A 22,591-nucleotide genomic window follows, 5' to 3' on the forward strand; every position below is an offset into this window, starting at 1 on the left:
GGGAGAAAGGGAAAGGAAACGTCAAGACTTGAAAGGATGTTATCAATGGCATCCCTTTCCATTCACAGACTTATCTCTTCCCATCTCATCCTCATCCCTCCCCATCTCAGCCTCATCCCTTCTCATCACATCCTCATCCCATCTCATCACATCCTCATCCACTTCTATCTTCAACCTCATCCCTTCCCATTTCAGCCTCATTCCTTCCCTTCCTAAGCATCGTCTCTTCCCATCCTAATCTCACCCCTTCCCATTCTCATCTCATATCTTCTCATCTCAGCCTCAACCCTTCCCATTCTCTTCTCATATCTTCTCACATCAGCCTCACCCCTTCCCATTTCAGCCTCACCACTTCCATTTCTCTACTTCATTATTCCTATCCTTGAGCTGAAAATTCACTTAAAATTTGTGCCCTTTGATTAACTTGGTTTTTATCCACATATTTATTCTCTGACTTAAAGGGAAATTATGATATATAAACAAAGAATCAGCTATCAAGCATAGAGAAAGAGGAGAAGAGGCAATAAGATGGGTCTGTAAAACATGGTCACCTCTATGATTTTCTGAAAGTGTCTGTCTTTTTCTGCCAGGGTAAGAACCGTAGTACCTTGGTTGCCTGAGAGACAGTGAGATCTGCATACTTTAATTCTTACTTCAGTTGATAACAGCAATGGAAAACATGCAGCAAAAAGGATTTTAATGCCATTGGATTTCATCAGAAAGTTCTACCAGTGAGCTAATTCAGAAACAACCAAGCTACCTCATCCTTATGCCAGCATGGACTTAAAGAATAATATCTCAGGCTTGATATAAAGAGGGCACATGTCTGTTCCCTGGTCTACACTCATCCAGACTACTGTTGTGGTGGTAAGAGAGCCATTGAGTTAAGAAAAACCCATAAAGTTATCTAAATGACTAGATCAGGAGGTGGGAGCAGACCATACAGTAGGTGAGGATCAAAGTGAGAGAAAGCAAAAAAAAGTGATTTCAGTTTCTGTGAGTTCAAGACAGGATAAAATTCACATCTGCAATGGTGTTTTTGTTTGCATTCCTGAATTTCAAGGGAAGAATTTCATTCTCAAAGATTCCTATTGTTCAAAGAGATAATCACAAAGGAAGAACATAGGCAACATTGGTCTTTTAAGTGATAGGGTGATTATATTTAGGAATGTAAAATGAAAAGAAATAAACTTTAATTTATGAAACATGAGCAACAAAAAAGAGAATCTAGAGCGAAGGGCAAAACTTAGGGGAGGGAAACAGTTTCCCATCTCACCCACAGGCTTCCATGCTAGTGTAGTCAAAATTCATTTGGAAAAATCACATGAAGTGCCAAATGTTCTCTCCAGATGCAGCGAATGACCTAAGTATGCACCTGCCAGTCAGCTCATAGAGAACAGCATGGCCCTCTGGAACCTCTTGATCACAATTTGCCTTTTCTAGTGACAGTGCTTAAGGTTTATTAAAATAGTCCTCTCAGCAAGAGCACCAATTTCTATTCAGCAGTATGCATAAGCAGAAGAAATGGCTACTGCCTGGCATCATAGTCAAATATTTATTCAACATCATTGTAGGAGCAAGTATACAAAATGTAACCCAACTCCCCAAATATCTTTCACCATTATGAAATCCAATCCATAGAGAAGGACCTTGTTAAATCTCAGAGGATTGCACTGTGTTGTATGGAGTTGTCAATTTCTAGCCAACCTTTCACCTAGAATGGAAACTGCTTAGTCAGTGTGATTCCAATTGTACTGTTGATCTTTTTGCTCTACCACAGAAACCTCTGAAATACTATCACTGTGTTGTATTACATTTAATATTTTTGTACATCCCATCTGTTTGTACCATGGAGGGAAAAAAGGAAGTAAGAAAGCAGGAAGATGATTGATTGGTTCATTTCTTGCTCTTTGGTATAAGAATATTTGAAGTTTGGGTAGGCATTTTTACAAAATATCCCCCATTATTGTTGTTCTCCTGGAAGATCAAAAGGCTGTGTTTACCTCCTTGGCAACAAATCCCATGTCAAAAAGTGAACCCAGAAGGACAAAATAATTTGGCTTTATGTCCATCCATTGCTTTCTTTTTCCATTTGTGTTTTTGAAATTGGTATGTCAGACATTCTTGATACGAAATGTCTGTGCCGACAGAATCTCTGCAAACATGCTAGTCAAAATGTTGTCTCCTTCTTACTCCCGCTAAAATCACATTTCTTGGGGTTTAGTCTTCTAACCATTCTCTGGCTTCTTTGATACTGACTGTGACTTACAGATTTATTGTCATAGTGGACATTTTAGGCAATGGAAAGAATGTTTTGCTCTGGAGTCCTGAAGTCATCACAGACACCCAGCATTCTTCCCGACTGCCGCCATTGAGGCACTAGATACACTACTCTGCACAGCAATGCAATGCCTGCCATTTTCTACTTACTTTGCTTCACAAGCTGAAATTTTCTGCACCCACAATGCATCTGGCAGAGCCCACTGGCACCATCCCCACTTTAAGAAGGCCTCATTCTCAACTGGAAAATGAAGTTGCTTAAAAATACAGAAATAATTGCCCAATCAAAATCTTTCCAGTAATTAAAAGCACATGAAAAGTAAGTGGATGTTGACCTCTTTTGTGGAATCCACAGTTTTGGACAATTTCCTGGGCTAGTATTTGCCAAATGCAGCTTTGGGTAGTTTTTTTTCCCCTCTTTGTTTCAGAATGGGTATTTGAGGAAAGCTATTCACACAAGAGACATTCATATAGAGTGGGGAATATAAGACACTGAAAACCAGTGCAGCAAGAGCAATTGCAGACAGAAGAAAGGGCCTTCTACCAGTTTTGTTGGCATCTTGTAATAACTCCTCTAATAAAGAAATAAACAAAGAAAACTAAGCTAAAGACCATACAATATTCATCCTCCAACCAAAGCCTGGTTTGGCTCACGCTGAAGAACCTGGGCAGCATGATGGGGAACTTAAATTTCAGTGTTTGGATTTCACACTTAAGTACATTTATAAATACAACCATTGTATTTGCACAGCCCCAAACACCACTTAGAATGGGGCTTGCCTGAGGGATTTGCAAGGTGTACATCTCTTCCTAGTGTATTTTATGTAAGTCAGCTCACTCTGTCAGCTAACCAATTCCAATTATTAGGCCCTTATTTATATTGTATTATTTGAAATGTAGAGTGAAGTCAGGAGGGTAAAGGTCAGTACATTTAACTGAGGTGCAAATTAAACATGCTAAACACCCCAAAGATTGCCTGTCTTGTTGTGCACTTGCAATGAACACACACACACACACACACACACACACACACACAGCTGGTTTGGTAATGAAGATCATCACTATAGATATATGACTAGTTGAGTGGTGAACAGTAACTGACTGCCAACTCGTCCAGTGTTTTCCAAGAGTGGAAAGCTGGCTGTGTAGACATTATTTTTTTCAGGGAAATAAATGCCTTTGCAACTGAAACATAATTTATTTCATTGCCTAGATAAAGAAAACAAAAGGAAAATAGGATTTTAAAAAGAAAATGGAGCAGACACAAAAGCAACTTTTAATGCCTTAATATTTTGTTGTGGGTAAGGTACAAGAGAGTCCTAACATCCAGAAAAAAAATTGTGATTTCACACCTGAAGATGAAATCTAAAGTGATGACAAGGCTGAATAATAGCCAATTTTCTCAAAAAAGTGGGCAGAGATTTTATTTACTCATATTCCTAGATATATTGAATTTACTGTATGCACACTTTAATGTATAAGATTAAAGCCATGGCTTCATGTATGTTTAGACTGGGATCTAACACCAGAACTTGCCTTTATTGCCAGCCCTTCCGTCAGGGCGTTTAATATGGAAGACAGTGAATGCAGGCACCGATTGGCACATGAACAGAAAAAATCAGGATAAGGTCCATCCTAATGCTGGGGTATCAGGAAATGTTGTGGATCCTTAGGAAATGGGGTTCAGTGGGAGATTGAAATATTTTTATTATATTCGGTATTTATTCATGTGTAGAGTGTGTGTGTGTAAAGGTAAGATGTGTTGTGCGTGAGTGTGTGTTGTGGTGTGTGTGTGTGTGTGTGTGTGTGTGTGTGTGTGTGTGTGTGTGTGTCACTTGAATGTGTTGTGCTGTCACTTGGGCTCCTAAGAGGGTGCCAATTGTCCTGGAACTAGAGATGCGGATGATTGTGAGAAACCATGTGCATGCTGGGAACTGAACCAGGCTCCTCTGGAAGAGCAGCCAGTGCCCTTAATCACTGAGTTTTCTCTCCAACCCCTAAATAATTCTTTTCATAAATTAATTATGTCATATATTTTATTGTCGTAATGCAAAGCTCACTAATAAGTTCACACAACTCATTAAATAAGCTTGACTACTTTTAGCACCAAATACCTACACTTCAATATTTTAGAAGGAGTTTTACACTCATACGTTGTATGTAGACATTTCTCTCTTAAAAGTAAGAGGTAGCTTCCCGTTGCCTGGCGCACCAATGCCGAGGAGGGAGTCAGCTTCTTCACATGGCCTCCCTAGGCACCGGACTTACATTCACATTCAGTTACACGAATAAATAAAAATAAATCTTAAATGCTACACAAATTAAAAATGATCGACTGATATTTATACATTCTCAGCTTCCGTATTAAAACACAAATGTCACTTCAAATTTGCAGTCCTATTAGATGATTGATTTCTTCAAAGAGATTTTTTTTAAGACCACCCAGAAATTTAACTAACTGGGGAAGCAATCTTCAGTTTACTTAATCAGGAAAGTTCAGTGGGACTAGTTCCTAGTTCCTGGGTTCAGGACACTTTCATACCACTTTGTGTTATATGTAAGTGAAGACAGTTTTAAACTCTCAAAATATTCTGGTATGATAATGATGGTAATGAGAGAGAGAGAGACAGAGAGAGAGACAGAGAAAGAGAGAGAGAGAGAGAGAGAGAAAGAGAGAGAGAGAGAGAGAGAAACACTACAATCTCTGATACTTTTTCCAGAAATTTTGTTTTGTAATCAAAGCTTTGGAAAATCCAAAGGGGGGGGGGAATGAAAACTGAGCCACCCAAGGAGATCACAGATGCCGAGTTCACAGGTGTAGAAGCCAGTGTTTTGTAGTGTGATGCATTCTAGGCTAGGGAAAGTAGAAGCTATTCAAAGTGGGATGTCTAAGCAGCAGAATTCTTGTCAGCTCATGGAAGAAACTCTTGTCAATAGCAACTGAAAGTCCATATTAAAATTGATTGAGAAACACAGTGGACTATAGAGTTATTAGAAAACCATGCAATTTATATTTAGAGCTACTTAATTCTATGCTCACATGTTTTATTGTAATATTTTAAGATTTATTGTTGCAAGTTTTTATATTTAAAAATAATATTATACTTTTCAAAAAAGGCCCTTACTTTTTTGCCTCCTGACTTATGATGGTGTGCATCCCCTGTCACCTATTCTCTAGAGAGAAATGGATGATGGTGATGAAATTGAAAACTATATAACGATTTATGAGACACATTAAATATAATCCTCAGATACTATCAAGATTGTACTATTGAAATGCAGCCTATTTTAATTATTTTAACAGTGCTATATACATGTACAATTCATTCCAGATATTATAAAAATAAAGAGCAGTAGAACTAATAAAATAAAATCATGCAGATTTTGCTTCTGAACAAGACTGGCTATCCTCAATCCTGCTGCTCAAAACAGCTTCTAAGAAAATGAAGAGAATTTTTAAAAAACCAAGTGGCTCTTAAGATGTTGACTATTATGAAAAGAAAAATTACATTCTAACCAACATGTAACAAGTGAGATGATAACCAACCAACGTGACTGACCACAGAGGGTTGCCATGCAGAGGAGGAAGGGAAACCAGCTCAGAGATGTTCCGTAATTAGAGTCAAGTGGATGATCCAGGGAGTTCAGACATCTACGGCTGTTACTGACAACATGGCAGAGCAGTTGAGATCAGAGGAGTGGGATAGTGGTATGATTTTACCAGAGAGAATGGAGATGCTTAGAGATGTCATCCTGGGATGCACTGGTAGGAACTGAGCAGGGCTGTACATGAGCCATCTATTCCATGTCAAGGAATCATCCTGGAAGATTGTGTGTCACAACATGGCAACAGCATCTGCTTCCAGCAGGCACAAAATGAGCTTTGTAACTCCAACACTGGTATAGTGCCTTCAATAGCTCTATTTGGGAACAGGGCGGCAGTAATATTAACTTCAGTGTAGCTCTGGTAACATCTACCATACACTGAAAAAATGTCCCCCAAATTCAACATTTTTGTGATACCACCACATCTTTGAATATTATCAGTAATATTTGTAGAAATAAAGATCCAGTACCAAACACTGCAAAAGTCACAATTTATGGCAATGCATTGAAGGTTCCTAGGTGAATAATCAGGGAAATGGCAAAAATTAAGGGAAACTAATCAATGTACTGTTTCAGAAATGATAATGAAATAGTAGATAAGATTAAAATCTTATTATGTCTATTTTACAAATGTAGACAGTAGAGAAATTACTGAAGATGTCAGAAAGAAACTCATAATGGACATTTACAAAGGACCCAGATAAAATATTAAGTATGAGAATTACATTTTCTGAGATGAAAATTTTTACTAATTACAGGTTAAGCAACTCAGAATAAAAGATTAATGAAGTGGAAATTTGCAACTGAAATTATCTAAAAAGAACAGAAAGTGGACTGAACAATGAAAAGAAAACAGGACAACTCAGACTTGAGACACTGTAAGTGACCAAATAAACATGTAATTGTTATCTAAGAGGAAAAGAGCAAGGAGGGATAAAAAGATTTCTGGAAGAAATAATGAATAAAAGCAATCTACATTGAGGAAAAATATAAACACATTCAAGGAGTTTAGGAAATCACAAATACTGAACATAATAAAATTTAACTAAAGGACATAATAATTATATTTGTCCAAAAAAAAACTCTGAAAAGAAAAATAGTAAAGAAGATGTAATATTTATAAAAGAATAAAGATGAAGGCATATTTCTTGCCTGAAACAAAACAAATAAGATGAAATTGGAGAGTGAATTTTAAACCACTAACAGAAAAGAAAAGAAAAGAAAAGTCAACCTAGATTCGTAATGATATCTGCTAAACCCATTGATGCCTAGTACAGTTGTCATCGGCCGGACTTCCTCTACCATCTGATGGGAGCAGATGCAGAGATCCACAGCCAAATACTAGGCAGAGCCAGGGGACCCCCCCCCACCCAAGAAAAGCAGGATGAAGGAGTGTAGGAGTCAGAGGGGGCAAGGGCATCAGTAGAACACAGCCCACAGTATCAACTAACCAGGGCTCATAGGGGCTCACAGAGACTGAAGTGACAATCAGACAGAAGGAGACCTTTCCAGTAACAAGAATATAATCTTATTAATTTATATCCCATGTTAGTCAAAAGATGCTTTTCAGATGATAATATAAATAAGAAATTTTCTTTTGGTTTTAAAGTTATCCAGCTCAAATTCTGTTCCAGAGCATTAAAATCAATACTAAGAGTAAGTGTTAAATGACTTAGAAGCCAGCCACATGAAACAAAGTGATCTGCAGTGTTTGGAACAGTATCCCCCAATAACAAAAGGTAGAAAATATAACCCAAGACATTTTGCATTCATAAATATATTGTTAAACTGTGGAGCAGATACAATGTATCTTCACATTGTGCAGGCAGCTTCACGGGGCTTCCCTAGAACAAACAAATGGAATTTGGCATGGCTAATCTTGCTCATCCTGAGGAAGACCCATGTCATCTAAAGTGAAATGAATAGCCCCAGGACACTCCAGGTGTTCATGTTTGCATGCTGTCATCACACCTGACATGGGACATTTCTACAGTGAGTGGGATGTTAGACTGATCACACTTTTGATTTTTGTAATTCTAATCTCATCCGTCCTTAGGTTTAGAACTGCCAAAGGACAAACCTCATAAGAAATTCCTAAATCACTGAAGAAGGGCATTTCCATAGGAGACTGCTGCGCAATAAAAATAAAACAGCTGGAAGTAATATAATGAACATAAAATAACAAGAAAACCCTGAAAAGCGTGGGTGGGGCCCATTCCAGTTGGATATCAGATAGAGGGCCTGGGGAAAGAGCTCACACTCATCCCAGCAGGAGCCCAGGGGCCTGGGGATAACCCAGTGGGAAGGACTGGGGGAGCAGTGGATGAGTGCAGAAACAGGGGCAAGACAGACATTCTGAGAGTTGAATTCTTGGAACCTTCGTGAAGGAATCGCTTTTGCCTGAGTTCCCAATGTTTATCTGTCAGTGACTCAAACAAAACATCAACTCTGTCCAAGGGGATGATGACTCAGCAGGCAAACCTAGGCTATTGAATGATAGCTTGGAACCCATGAAAAATGTGGAAAGAGAAGCACCTCAACCAAGCCTGCTGTCTAACATCCACATGCACACTGTGGTTCCTGCGCCCACGTACACACACCACAGATATTCACATGCACGCAGATAGTATCATTAACTAAAAAACTTGAAAAGAATAAACTTCTCAGTGATGGTTTGTCTTCTACTTTTAACTTAAAATAACATTAGTCGGTACTTTGTAAATGGACATGAGAATCTGAAGATGTGTCTAGAATTTTTCCTGGATATCATTGTATCATTTATCAGCTATAAGCAGACAGCAGGAAGAGGGCTGCCACCAATACATATCTCCATCCAGGACCTTCCTAGAACTTGGCTCCCTGACACCCTTCAGCCTTGAAGACTCTGCTTTGAGAGGAAGCAGGTTGGTCAGGTAAGTACTACTGGGATATGGTCACATCAACATGATGATTTTTGTCTTTTATTAAGGTGGAAAGAAAAGCTAACTTTCTAAGTAATAATTTTTTGTTACTTGTTTTGTCTAGAGTCTTTCACTATTGGGAGAATTTAATGATATCTCTATTTTGTCTTCAGTTGTTCTCTTCCATGCCTGATGATGACTTCTCAATGTTTGGTGATTTTCTTATTTAGATTTTCTAGTCCTTCAGTCTCTGACATTTGAAAACTCATAACCTATTATTTGTTAAAAATTACTTCTGCCCACCTACAGAACGGGAAAATGTCTTCATGAACCCCACATCTGAAAGAGGGCTGATATCCAAAATTTATAAATAACTCAAGAAACTAGACATGAAAATTAAATAATCCAGCTAAAAATGGGATACAGATCTAAACAGAGAATTCTCAACAGAAGAATCTCAAATGGCCAAGACATATTTAAGTGTTCAACATCTTTAGCTATCAGGGAAAATGCAAATCAAAATGACTCTGAGAGACTATCTCACACCTGTCAGAATGACTAAGATCAAAAACACTAATCACAGCTTATGCTGGAGATGGTGTGGAACAAGGGGAATGCTGTTTCACTGCTGGTGAGAATGTAAACTTGTACAGTCACTTTGGAAATCAATATGGCAATTTCTCAGAAAATTGGGAATCAATCTACCTTCAGGCCCGGTAACACCACTCTAGGGCACATACCCACAGGATGCTCAATCATACCACAAGAACATTTGATCAATTATGTTCATAGTAGCTTTATTTGTGATAGCCAGAACCTGGAAGCAACCTAGATGCCCTCAAATAAAGAATGGATAAAGAAAATGTGGTACATTTACACAATGGAGTACTACTTAGCTGTTAAAAAAAAAAAACAATGACACCAGGCAATTTGCAAACAAATGGATGTAACTAGAAAAAATCGTCCCAAGTGAGGTAATCTAGACTAACTCAGACATGGACATTAGATGAAAAGTAAAGGTTAACCATGCTAAATCCACAGCCCTAAAGAGTCTAGGTAACAAGGAGGGCACAAATTTCACTGGCACTGGGAAGGGGAAATAAAAGAGATCTCCTGGGTAGCCTGGGGTAGATGGGGATAGGAACCTGAGGGATCAGGTTGGGGAGTATATGGAGAGGGAAAGTACTGGCAGAGATGACAGGAAAGGGTGTGTATTTCAGGTAAGGTGGAAGCCTGATGCAAGGGAAACTCCCAGGAATCTACAAGATGACCCCAGCTAAGACTTTAGCAATAGTGGAGAGGTAGACTGAACTGGCCCTCTCTTGTGATCTGAGATTACAAGAGATAATTGGTGATTGCTCTAATTGTCATCAGAGAGCCTTCATCTAGTAACTGATGGAAACAGATGAAGAGGCCCAGAGTTAAGCACTGGGCCCAGCTCCAGGAATCCTATTGAAGGGAGGAAGGAATGACTGTAAGGGTGTGGGAGGTGTGGGGGTTTAGGGGGGTGTCATCACAAGGGAACCCACAGAAACAACTAACCTGGGCTCAACAACAAAGTCTGGACTGAGAGCAAGGGGGCCTGCATGGGACTGACCTAGGCCCTCTACATATGTGAGACTTGTAGACTAAGTTGTGTAGCTTGGTCTACTGGTCAGACTCCTAGCAGTGGGGGCAGGGCTGTCCCTAATGTTTTGGCTGGCTTTTGGGAGCCTATTCCTCATACTGATTTGCTCTGCCTTAATACAAGGGGAGGAGCTTAGTGCTACTTCAACTTGACATGCCGAGCTTTGTTGACACCCATGAGAGGCCTGCCCTTTTGGACAGGTGGATGTGAGTGGGGGGAGGAGAGGAAGGAGTAGAAACTTCAGTTGGGATGTAAATTACATTACATTTAATAAAAATCGCTTCTGTCCATTTTTTTTCCTTTTGAGATAACAATGACTAAATGCCCTTCCCACAGCCCATAGTATATTTTATGATTTTCTTCTTACATTTAATTCTAGCTATGTTTGTTCAGACTTATTTTTCGGTTTACCAATCATTGCCTTAATGTGTCTAAACTTATGTGCTGAATTTGTAATTTTAGTTTTTATATTTTTTCAGCTCTAGAATTTTTAATAGTCTTTTTATTTATGTTTCTTGTATTTTCATACCTGATTCATTAATTATAACATCATATAAAGGCTTCATCTAACAATTGTAGTATTTAGATCTTCTAGAGGTCTATTTCTATATTCACTTTTGTTACCTTGACTTTTGATCATTTATTCATGTCTACTGGGAGGATGAGTGACTTTAGATGGGTGATTTAGGTGGAAAAGAAACTGTCCAGCAGGCAGGTCATGGAGACCTTTCAAACTGAGTAAATATTTTTTCCCCAATTTTCATTACAGTAGAAAGACACTGAAGATATTTAAGTGGCAAACTAACCTCATATTTACATTTTATAAAAAATGCTGTCACTTTGACATGAGTGAATGAATGAATTAGAATCAAGAATGGAGACATTGAACCCAATGGATAAAATGGATAAGGTTCACAGGAGTTCAACCAGAAGGGTGTGAGAAGCACAGTGAAATTCAGGCTGACAGAGACATAAAAGGTGAGACGCTTTAGGGATAGGGCCAATAGGGTGACCTCAAGCTTTTGTCCTTAGGAACTGAAGGGGGACAAAATGGTACCATTAACTGATGGAGCTAGTTTGGGATTTCAAATTCGGGAGAAATGAAACACTTGGACTTGGGGAGTCTGAAATGCTTGTGAGTTGTCCAACGAAATGTGGTTAGAAAATCCTGGGTAGATTTCTAACACTTGGGAGTTGTCAACCCATGGGTGAAAGGAGTGGAATTTATGGAGAGCAGTGAAGAGCAAGGGTGAAGTCCTTGGGTGGGGCCACCAGAAAACTCATAGTCCATACATAGCTAAGTCTGCAGGGCACGCTCAGGAGAGGCTAACACTGGTCTTGTGGAATTAGTTCTTTGAGGCTCAGTTGGATTCCCTCTCTGGCTTCCTGAAGTCTCAGCACAGAGTGTCTTTCCTATACACTCTCTCATTTCACTTACCAGGAACTCCTCAACAGACCTGAACAGAAATTAGTGCCGCACTCTTGGATCGTGAGAACTGTGAATAAATTATTTCTATTCAAGGTTTCCAGCCTATGATATGTTTGTGACAGTAACAGAAAATGACCAAAAGCAGTTGGCTCTGAAGGAAAGGAATTTCATTAACAGATAGGCAGTAGATAAGACAGGGAATTCTAGTTATGGTGGTGGCAGGATTTCCAAAATTTACTTGTTAGCTACTTTCCAGTTGCCCTTGAAGGAAGTGGAAAGAAGTGAGATTTTATTTCCTCCATTATTGACCCAGTTTTTATTTTCAAACAAAAATGAAAGCATGATTAAATTCTAATAGGAAGGAAGGAGGAAAGTCAGAAACTAGCAGAAATGGGTTGTACATCCCTTTGTAGACAGCAGGCCAGGGATGTAAATGATGTTAGTGAAGCCAGAACAAGAAGGAAGGCTGGCGAGAGGCAACGTGCCGAGGAATGAAGTCAGGATGCCGACCCCAGTCGCCCTGTGAACAGCATCTGAGAACTCGACATTTTCTCTCCCAAGTGATGGAGATTATGATCACAGTTTTTACTTGTGTGAGTAAAACGCCTTTGGGGATGTTTTTTTGTTTTTTGTTTTTTGTTTTTTGTTTTTTTTTTGTCTGTCTTTCTTTTTGTTTTGAAGGTCAGGAGATGAGTCAAGGTTGAATAAAGGAAAAGGAAATGAGCTCAAGTTTGAAGTTATTGAGTTCACAAACTTATGATAAAATACAGGTCTGAAATTCAAATACTCTGAAAATTCATGCAAATACAAGGAAATTCACCCATTGCATATAAATTCATATAGTCCTGAAAAGCTTTTAACTCAGTGATTATCTTAAAAAGAATAAAACAATTTATAGATAAACTCAAGAAACATTTGAGCTTTATGCTTAATGCTCTCTTGGTACTGTTGTAGTTCTTGGCATTTGGGAAGAGAGTAAAACTTACTAGTTAGTGGTGAGGAAGTTTTGACCTGTTAAGATATTAATGGGTTATTATCCTGAGCAATACCTACAAGTACCACAGGGTGGCAGCAAAACAGCAAAATAATTAACAAGGGAGGCATGCTCTTCCAGATACTATGAGTTTAAATTTGAGTTTACACCTCTTGTACCTTATATATTATTATGAATGCATGACCTTCTATTTTAAATGATCATTCTGCCCTATAATTATGTCTCATTTTCAAAATCAGGAAATGTGTGTGCTAATACCCATTCAAGGCCCATGATCCCATAGCTAAACATAGTCTATAAATTTGTGTCTTAATATGGCTTGGTTTGATAACTTTATTTGCTTCATGTATTTGTTTGTTTGACAAATGGTTTGTGATATAGTCCAGGATGACACTGAACCGATGACCTCCCTGCTTCATCATTTCAAATTTAGGGTTAATAAACATAGGATACCATGCCTGATCAATTTTTTAATATAATAATCTGATTAGTAAAAGTAATTTTAGTTTTGTGGGGTTGGTGATATAAGCAGCAGTTTAGCATGTATAATGATTTCCCACAGAAATACACACATGTACAGGCACACACATACACACACCCCCACACCCCCACACACACAGTCTGAAAGCACACTCATGTGTGAAGGCATTCACACATACATGAAGCACAAATTAATTCAATAACTCTATTCATTGTCCATCAGAAGGAAAGTATTCATAAACATCATAAAAGAACTCTTGTGTGGTAAGTTCCATTTCTAGGAACTCCCATTGGAGGTGGGGATGCCAGTTTTATTCAGAAAAAAGAAAATTCAGGACACCCTGTTAAATTTGAATCTCAGATGCATAAGAAACATTTGTGTAGTAGAAGACGATGTTCCATGCAATCTGGGGACACGTTTATGTTAAAATTGTTTAATTATTCATTGTAGTTTATCTGACATTTCTGTTTGGATGAAATAACTAGGAAAAAAAGCCCAAGTTGTTGAGAAGACAAAAGAAACTGAGCACTGTGAAGTCTGAATTTGACTTAGAATTTAGAAGTCTTGAGAATCCAGGCTAGTGAATGGATTGCTAACTATCCTTGACTTATGCTCTGTGCTGTGGGAGATTCATTCATATGTCAAGGTAAACACTGTGGGTATGACTAATCAAATACTCCAGCGAATTACCGTCTGTACCACACATGGACTGCTTTTTAAACAACAGCATGCAACAACATATATTTAAAGTTAACTAAGTATTGCATGAAATTGAATAAACAGCTACAATTCAGGCATTTGGCGGGCTTATCCGGGGTTACATTTTGGAAATCTGTCATTAGAACATCCAGGCTGGGAAATGCCATTTTAATTTCATTTAATTGAACAAACATGTGTGGCATCTTCTCTGCAGAGGGTTTATGGGGACTGTGACACATGGGGGTTGATGGAATGTGCTATTGCCCAGCTCAGAGAACGTTTGCAGTGGATAAGACAGGGGGTTGAATGACTGAAGATGTGGCTGCTTAGGATGCATCAGGCTGTGGGCTCAAACCCAGCATCCAAAGAGACATGAGCAGTCTTCATGGCAAAACCCTCTGTTAGCTGTTTCCCCCTGGGCTTTCGCTTTGGTCTACTTGTTGTCTTTCCCTCTCACCCTGAACGTGCTCTCTGTCTTTATTCTACATGAATTTTCATTGACAGGTCTACGTTAGAGGTTCAAAACCTCCATTTCCAGCCTGACTACTCCCTGGACATATGTTAATTCAGTTTGCCTATCTCCAGAGGTAGTTCCAAAGCTGCCCTCGCCATTTTCTCCCAGAATATTCCATTGTTTCTGCATTCCTAGCCCAAGCCACTAGCACCCTTGAATCTTCTTTCATTGTCATAGAATCCGCTCCCCCATCCTACCCCACCCCGCTCCGCTCTGCCCCGCACACCGACTCAATCCAGCCAATCAGTGTACCCTCTATTGCAAAGGTCTCTGAACAGAGTCAGTATAGTTTTCAGCATTTGCTGCTTTGGTTTGTTCTTTTCTTCGGCTGTGTTTTGAAGGTGGTGCTAGATCTAATCTAGGAAACTGCTCTGCCACTGATCTTTCAGCCTTCCCCCTTGATTTTCTTAAAATTAGAGGCTGAAATATTTTAAAAATATTTATTTAAATTATAAATGTAATGTTATAATAATTACTTGAATCTGAGAAGAATTTGTGGATTTGAGAGTGATGGATAAGATAAACAGAACCAGGGAATGGTCTAGGATTCAGAGAGATACCTAAAGCACTGGGATGGGAAATATCATTGTGTTCTCCAGGGAGCACCACTGAGTGTCAGCTACGTGGATAAGAAAAGTCGGTGATGTTGCCCACCCCGCTGGGCTACAGAAAGAGAAGATGCTGCCTCTGAGGGTCAGGGTCATCAGCCTTAGCAAGCTGATCTGTGCTCCCCTAAATGTGCTGGTCCAGAATCCCATCTTACAAGAACCCCAAACTCGGGTGATGCAATCTAGCAAGTCAGTAACACACACACACACACACACACACACACACACACACACACACACACACACACAATCACTAACTCCGGGTGCAGGGGACTTGATGCCATCTTCTGGCCTCTGCAAGGCACTGTACAACACAAACATGCAGACCTTAAGCATGCAGGCAAAACTCATACACATTAACTTCAAAATCTTAGGTAAATTAACTTGAGACCTTAGACACATAATAAAATATAAGTGACACTATGTCTTACAGCAGTCCCCCAAAATGGAAAGAAATTACTTCCATCACTGTTAAGACACAACTCTCCTATTACCTTTTTCTTTTTCTTTGTGTGCAATTTGTTTCACACACAGAAAGACCATGCTTAGTATCACAATGTCAAGCACTTTCTCAATCTATTAGGCATGGAAACATGCAGATCTAAACAACGTCAGCTTTGACCCAAATTGTCAACACAATGGCTACTTCTCCTGAGTGCACCCCTCCATATCTTATCCCAGCTCCACAACTCTGTGGACTTTGGGTTCTGAACCTTGCATCCCCACTACCAAGGCACGGATAATGATTCACGGACTAGGCTCAAATATTAGGTTAAACATGATTTATTTGGGGGAGGAGTCACACAAGAAGCAGACGGTTGCTGCAGGTTCCCGCGCTCTAAGGATTCATACCAGCTGCTCCCTAACCGGATGCAAGAGAGCCACCTGCCCGGGTCCCCAGACCTAAACTCACTCCATCATATCTGCACCTGTGACCACGCCCGGACGAGCATGGTCAGTGCTACAGGTGTGGTCGGGTGTATATCTTACTACAAAGAAAGATTTAGGCTTGATACAAAGCTATATACAGAGATAGAGAATATCAAGTATGCTCCAGGAGGAGGAAAAGTAAGGACAAACACACTTTAGAACTATTGCCAGTGAAGCAGCTAGAGCAAAAGGCAAGAACTACTCCCAGTGTCCCTTCTCCCTAGCAATGGATCTATGGGTTGGCGTTGGAGTCCCAAACAGTAGCACACACATACCTCTGTCTGACCCTAGGGCGCAGAGCAGAGGACAACGTAACCTGTGGTGGCAAGTGAGCAGGGGTGCTTGACAGGGAGGGCTTTGGCTGGCCTGGGGGTGGAAGTGGAGATATTTTCTGCTCAAATTACTGAGAGATGTAGAAAGGCAAGTTGAGCTCATATGTGGTCAACAGGAGCCCTGGGCTCTTTGAGGACTTGCAAACAGGCCTTGAGGGAACACTCCTCAGGAGCTGTGACAACTGGGAGATTGAAGACTCTAAAATTACCCCCATTTGGGGCAAGCAGGAGATGCCTCCAGATGTTTTAGATTCTTTCACTTAAAACAAAACATTTACTTTAAGAGATAAAGGGCTTGAAATGCGAATGCATGAGTAGAGTCTGTCTAGTTAAGAAGCCAGGAGACCAGAACAACAGCAGATCCCTGGGTATAGGTGTGAGGAGAGCACTAGTTTAAGGTATACAAAAGGCTTGGGAGTTTGGGTACAGCAAAAGAAGCATACATGGGGGTGGGGGAAGGTAAGTTTCAGCTCCCTGGCAAGCTGGAGTTGTGACTCACGCCATGTGCTGTCCTGTGTTCTACTAACTTGAAGATGCTTGGCACTAATGACTATGTAGCACCTAGCATGAGGCTTGCCTGGCACAAACAGCAAGTAGCAAACCTTCCATGCGCAGTCTGGTTTTAGTTGTAACTAGCAGACAGCAAAGGGACACAAAAGGCATTGTCAGAACCCTAGGTCTGCTGGGGCTTAGGACTATCACAGCTGCCTTTGTAGGCCTAACTGTACCCACACAACCAAGAAACCCAGCCCTTATCACCTTAGCTAGGTGATAAAGAAACGACTTGGAAAGAAAACTCTTCAAAATTGTCCCCACACCTGACCAGTAAGACACTAGAACTTTTGGGCTGTTTCTGTCACTTGAAGTATACTTCAGGGTTCTGAAATGCTTCAGTTTTGGAGTTCTAGTTATTTTATAGTGGGTTTTCCTAATACAAAGTACAGGACAGAGTTACAGAAAATGATGCTGCTACAATGCCTGGCAAATATTCAGTGCTCAGTAGCATTTTGGTGACTGAACAGAAAGATGCTTAAAAGAGGAGAACCTCAAAGCTTAAAGTGAAAGTCAGGACAAGAAAGAGTCATACAGCATGAAGACTGAGATTCAACTCGTAAGACTGTAGAAATGATGTAATTTTAATTGGACTTTTCAGAAATCAGAATTTAGCAGCTAACAAGTTGAAATTTTTCAGAATTTTAGAATTGGCAGAAGGAAAATTTCCGTTACCCTATGTGCAAAGCCCTGGGTTTAATTCCCAGTGTCACAGACAGACAAAAGCAAACAGTGTAAAAGAGGTGGGGTGACATTTGATATTCAAAATAATAATAACAAAGATGCTTGGCTTTCTTTGAGACATGTAGATAAGAGTCTTCCTTCCCCAGATGGGTGAAGGCATCACTGAGAATTTTGACCATACAACCATACCCCAGCCACATCACACCATTTCAGAGACTTGCTCAAATCCCCTCCCTCATTTGTTTCAGTCTGTCTAGCATCAGGGAGCTACCAGGAGGCTTCAGAACTCCGTGACAGGTTCAGTCATCCCAGAGTGAACTGCTTTCAGGGCACCTGTCTTTCAGCTAGCCCCTCACCAGCACTCATACCATGTAGATGGCTTCTCTGTGTAGCCCTGGCTGTCCCGGAACTCACTCTGTAGACCAGGCTGGCCTGGAACTCACAGAGATCTGCCTGCCTCTGCCTCCCCAGTGCTGGCATTAAAGGTGTGTGTCACCTCTTTCTGGCTTGAGTTTCTTTTTTATGTTGGGACATGACCCATTGCTGGCAAGAATAAAGATGACCTGTTTCACTTTACCTGAGTGATGGTGCTGATCACCTCTGTCCCGCTGAGACTCCAGTGTGGTGGCAATTCACAAAACAGGATTTGGTGAGTGGCTCTTGTTTTGTTACTATGTGGGTCCCAGTGCCGTCCAAGGACAATAAGAAGCCAAAAGCCAGAACTCCTAAAGAGGAGGGCTCCTATTCTGCTGCAACAGGCCTGACTTAGAAGTTCAGCAGGTGAGAAACTCAGCAGGTTTTCCCCAATGAGCCATTGAGCTTTCCAATTGGAATTTCACCTCTCACCTTGATTAATTCTCATCTAGTCAATACTGGCACCTTTTAAGTCATATCCCTTAAAGGAAACCCATGGGAGTGATAACTCATATATCTCTCAGAGAAAAGGCGTTTTGAAACAGCAGTACACACTAGAATTAACCCCCTGTCAAACTGGTTCCAGATATAAGCACACTGGTCTAGGAAGAAATTTTTGTCACATGAACTTCACAGAAGCAAAGTCCATGTTTTAAAATTCTATGTGGGCATCAGGGATACATAAAGTTGTCCTCTATACTAATTATTAGTGTTTAAGAGTACTTTATAAGATAGACCTAAAAGCAATTTTGGATATCTTTATCCATCTATTTAGAAACATAGAGAATGTACAGTGTCTGTACCTTAGCCCTTTAAGCTAACATCTTCTTATCTAGACAGATTCAGTAACAATAAACTATACAGAAATGTGTTTCTTTTTGAGAAATTAATTCAGGATAGTGCTCTATCTGCCTTTCCTTGAACTGTATAATAATATCTGTTTACATTTGATGCGAGTTGTGTAATTAAACTATCTCCCCTCAAAAGGCAGAAAGTTGCCAGGAAATTAACCCATGAAGAGTAAAGTGATTTTAAATGCCAGCATTGGGAATTCAATAAACTGTTCAGTGAGGCCTTGATTTATAATTTACATAACAATTACACTTACTTCAATTTCTATTCTTAGCACCCACTCCATAGTCTGTCATTTTGTTACGGGGTAAAATGTATCAACCAAACAAACTGGCTAATTCTTATGCAATTGACCCCCAAACCAGTGAGTTTTTAGAGGTTGATAAGAAAACCTCTATGCATATCCACTAGGTGGCGATCAGGGACCGTGCTTCTCTCTAAACTACAGGCCCTCCCATTCATAGAGTAAATGAAGAGCTGCGTTATTAATTTACACCACCTTGCCTCCTCTACACTAATATTTGTTCAATCGGCTGTTTCCTCTAATCCTTCCCAAACACTGCTGATTAAAATCTCTAGCATAGTCATATTTCTGTTTTTCCTTACTTCCCCTAACATTTTGTTACCTTTTGAGTGACAGGGTAAGTAAACGTAAATGACATAGACTAAGCAATGTGGTTAGTAATAATGACTACAGGTAGTCGAGAAATTAATTGGAAGCAACAGAAGACTACAAAGTAAAGCTCATTTTCAAAGTTGCCCTTGACTGCTACTGGAATTTTAATTGGTAGGATACCATTCATCTTCAGCCTGTAATCTGGGAAAATAAAGTATGTCTCGGGTAAAAGGAGATAAAAACTGGTATTTTCCGAAGGGAGTTATTTCCTGAATATGACCCGTGTTCATCTTTACAAAGATGAAGTGCAAAGACAGTCCAAGCATCTTCTTCAGCAGTCAGGAAATAACACTACTCCACACCCAGAACACTAAAAGAGGGGCCTGTTCAGACCGCCCAGCATAGACGTTTTTCTGTACACCCTGGATGTATTTATACTGGATGTGTTACTCACTCCCAAAGGAAGGAAAACGAACTGAAACCACTAGGGACATAATGCATCGATTCTTCTCAGTGAAGGTTTCTTCAGTACTTCTAAATTAGTGTCAGTTATTCCTCTCAGAGACAGTGCCTTGCTGGAAATAAATGCCTCACTTCATGAGAACATGGTGTTCCCCTCTTAGAGAAAGCCTAGGTCCACGGAGGACTCCTGTTTGGAATACTGACCTCTGGGAGTGTTCCTCCTATGGGCCAGTGGTCTTTTAAGGTTGTTGGCTTTCTTATAATCTATCAATCAGTTCGCAGAAAATGCACTTTATTTATTTATTTAGTTTTCCATTTCTAGGCAATTTACAGTTTTACTAAAGAGGTCAGTAAAATAATATCCACATATATTTAATAGAAGTCCTTTGACATTCTGATTTATTAAATAAAACAAAAAAGATTCTCATTCAAATAAATAAATGCATCCATGATGATATATTTTTATTAGATAATGGTTCTACTTTGTATCATTAAAATGTAAATGCTACTGAAATGTGTATAAAGTTACTGAAAACTCTGGATATTGAAACAATCAAATAGTAATGGTTACCAGAAACTACATTTGGAATGAATAAATATTACATTTATTAGGAAATTAATTCACAGACTTTGTTTCTTAATAACCGTTGGGTTCTAAACAGCCAGCCAGTATGTTTTATTTTATGACCTCACACTGGACCACTTACAGGAACATTTTCCACCCTCAACCCCAAATGGACTGGCGACTTTGTGTACTTTTCCAGGGATAAATGAAAATAAAACAACTTATTTTCAAACGAATAGACTACATCATTTGAGCACAACAGGCATATTCAATGGCAGAGAACAACTTAATCTAACCCTGGGAGTCCAGGCTTTCTTTCATTAGTGAGTTCCTTCAAGGAGCAAATAACTCTTTTAAGTAACTTTTTAGAAAGTGCTCTTAAAAACCACTTGAATTTTTTTTGTCCATTGATTAATCATCATTATCCATTCTTAATTTTGCAGTTACCCAGACAGACCTAGGTTCAACATGATAGTGATTCGAAGGCTGTGTAATCTAACAGGTATTACCTATGCACGAAGTAACTTTTTTTTTTTCATGTAAACCTGTCTATCCTCCTAGACAGAAGTCATAAATCTGGGAGGACATTCCCACTCCACAGCTCCTCTTCTAGTCTGTACTACCCTCTTCTCATCGAAGCTGTTGTAAAACTGCTTGTTGAAATAGAGATGGAAAAGCCAGCACTTGAAACCACATGCCTCTCAGATTAATAGCAGCAGTAGCCAAAGCTAGAAAAACATTAATTCTTTCTCCTCTTCTAGGCTGAACCTGTTAATTGCAATGATACTTTCTCTGACAATAAACTTTAAAAAGTGGAGGTACTGTGTTAAATACTGAAAAAAAATAAAATTTGTTTACAATGTACATACATTATATACACAGTGCTCTCAAATATTTAAGGCACCAAGATATGTATGCAAGAGGAAAAAAAGAAAAAAACAACCCACCAAACAGAAATGCTGGAAGTATTACCTTGTCCTGAAATCCAGTCCAGAGGCGTTCGAGTCCCACTTACTTGGGAGTTGGAGATGGAGTGAAGCTACGGCTTCTCCTGACCTTAAGTTTGTCTCTGGGCGAATGTGGTGTGGGTGTGGGTGTGTGCGCTCGAGCGCGTGTGTGCAGAATGTCTCTTTGTGGTGCTGGATGGCAGAGGTCCTGATCCGGGGATGAAGGAGGCACTTCTCACCAAGAGCAGAAGAAAAGCAAAGCGTCACCAGGAGAGTTCTCCTCCCAGATCCTCTAATTACAGCCTAACATGCACTTCATGCAAACTTCAGGGGGAAGGGAGGGGCAGCTGAGTGCCCAGACCTTGTAAAACAGCAGCCTTTTAGATGACTTTCCCTCTGCACAGATCCGGACGATTCAGCTCTGGAGCTCAGGAATAGCAGAGACCCAACCACAAGCCCCCACCCACACCATTCCTCCTGCCCCCTGTCTAGGAGATGCTGGGAGGGATCCGTGGGATGAACTGTGGCCTCTGCTGACACCCCTACACAATTGTCACCTTGTTGTTTTAGTCTCTACTTAAAAGGAAAACCCAAGGGTGGGAGATGTCTTTCCTCTGCGGGCAAGAAAGGCAACAGCACGCTAAACTTCCTAAACTTGCACACAAATTGCTTGTTCTTCCCAAATTGTTCGTTACTGGACTTGGTACTAATGTTGAACCAAATTTTTCTTAACCCGCAACTGTTATTGTGTCCTTAGATGATAGTGCCTAAGAACCTGAGTTTATTTATAGAGTGAGGAATGCAAGGGGGAGTCTGGTGGGTGGAGTTGGGTTATAGATCCATACCCAGGATTAGAACCAGATGTCACAGGGCATGCTCACACACACACACACACACACACACACACACACACACACACACACACACACACACACACACACATTCAAAATAACTACTGGGGAAGATGCTGGAACGCGCGGGAAAACGCCTCCTGAACAAATAGACATTTATTTATTTATAATTCGGAGGAGGGTATACAGGCCCATTGATTCCCGCCTTGAGTAACCAAGGGGTTTGGAGAGGAAATGGCTTCATATTT

The 22,591-nt window shown here is 40.0% G+C and overlaps 1 protein-coding gene across 1 annotated transcript in view; it reads right to left on the reverse strand.

Moving 5' to 3' along the window:
- The window catches only part of Hapln1 (hyaluronan and proteoglycan link protein 1), a 59,197-nt gene extending 37,394 nt beyond the window's left edge, over positions 1–21,803 (reverse strand). The window contains exon 1 of the mRNA XM_021223443.2: positions 21,518–21,803. The gene's annotated coding sequence lies outside the window, so the exon portion shown is untranslated. The remainder of the gene's footprint in view (positions 1–21,517) is intronic.
- Between the last annotated feature and the right edge of the window lie 788 nt (positions 21,804–22,591).

This window comes from Mesocricetus auratus, unplaced genomic scaffold (genome assembly GCF_017639785.1).
Source record: "Mesocricetus auratus isolate SY011 unplaced genomic scaffold, BCM_Maur_2.0 Super-Scaffold_100020, whole genome shotgun sequence".
Taxonomy (NCBI): Eukaryota; Metazoa; Chordata; class Mammalia; order Rodentia; family Cricetidae; genus Mesocricetus; species Mesocricetus auratus.